Raw genomic sequence first — 1600 nt, 5'->3', positions numbered from 1 at the left:
AACTAACAAAACCTAGTTTAACTGATAGAACCAAATAAACTCTGTAAACCAAGCTAGGGGAACTAATCCAGGCTAAACTACCTAAGCCAAGCTAAACTAGCGATAACCAGTCAAGCTCAACTACGCTGTTAAAACCAGGTTAATTTACTAAACCAAGCTAAATCAAGCTAAACCAGCTAAATCGTGATAAACTAGCTAAACCAAGTTTAAAGGGTTGACTAAAGACACAAATATTACCATTTAGTGTGGGAAGAGCCTAGGTATTCTGAACAATGACAATGTGCATACACGTCTAGTCAGCTTTTAGATATGGTTATTAGAATTCATTGTGCAAATACTAAGGCATGAGCGGAAACGAATAATCATTACATCACTTATAACGCATATGGCATTTTGATTAAAAATATGTTATATCAGATACGTTCCTTTCATCACAGAATTATACCTTTCCATTTTTTTAAATGTAGGTATGAGTATGATAATGGAAACATGTGCCTGTGCCCTGATCCCTCACTGTGATTTCCGATTAGGTGTCGATGTAAATTTAATTGTTTGTCGTTATAGAGAAGAAAGAGTTATTCATAGATGGTATATAGAACGGACATTTAAGCAATCTTATATGTATGAGATATATAGCCGGCGAGCTTGGTCGAGAAAGCTTCAATATCAAATAAATCTGGTAGTTATCAAACGCTTTAGTTCAGTATAGGAAATGTATAGATCATTTTCAAGGAGGGAATGACATACTGCAATTTGGCTTTAAAGTAAAGAACAGTTGTGTTTGTGAATTACTTTAATGAGGGAGGGAAGGAAGCCCCAAAATTGAGGGAAGTCCAAATATCTCCTTCCTTTGAAGTGAGGTGAGGGGAGGAACAACTTCACTGATCCTAGTAACTTATAATTACAGTATTAACACATTTGCCTGAATTTCCTGCCATATTGCCGAGCATCATATCCTTGCAGCCAAATCTCTTTTCAGGGAAACTTACATTCGTATTTCGATCTGTAATGTTAGCAATGTTCCATGTATTGTAGAAGTGGATATCCATATTCACACACTTATATCCGATATTTTCCTCATAGACTCGCTAATCTTATACGCTCGATTATCAACATATTTCCCTACGGCTAAAGGATCGAAAAGGGAACAAGAAAATCTACGATTTTCATAAGATAAGCATTTATTTTGAAATCTATTCTCTCCGTCTTCAGGGATTTTGCCTCAAATACTCAAACACTAAGGATAGCTGAATAGGAAAACAGATGATATCATCCTCCTGCAACGAACCGTGATAATACCTGCAGTTATTCTCACCCCTAAAATGGATTTCATTCGTTGAGGGGTTTGCATACAATGGCTGGTTTAGTAATCCTATGAAATCTTTGCAATAAACGATGATACTTTAGAACTCGAGCCGGGTTGCAATGCCTCCTGCGTCCGTGGTATCCATTTTGTACCTGGCCAGTCACGGGGGAATGTAATGCCTTCTGTCACGGGTGGATGTAAATATATAGTTTTTTCTCCGAATTTATTTTACTGAAATTGACATATGTAGAGGACGAAGCATATAAATGAAATGAATACCTTAGTGAACCAAAG

This window comes from Penaeus monodon, chromosome 31 (assembly GCF_015228065.2).
Source record: "Penaeus monodon isolate SGIC_2016 chromosome 31, NSTDA_Pmon_1, whole genome shotgun sequence".
In the NCBI taxonomy this organism is placed as follows: Eukaryota; Metazoa; Arthropoda; class Malacostraca; order Decapoda; family Penaeidae; genus Penaeus; species Penaeus monodon.
This window is presented reverse-complemented; position numbering follows the sequence as displayed.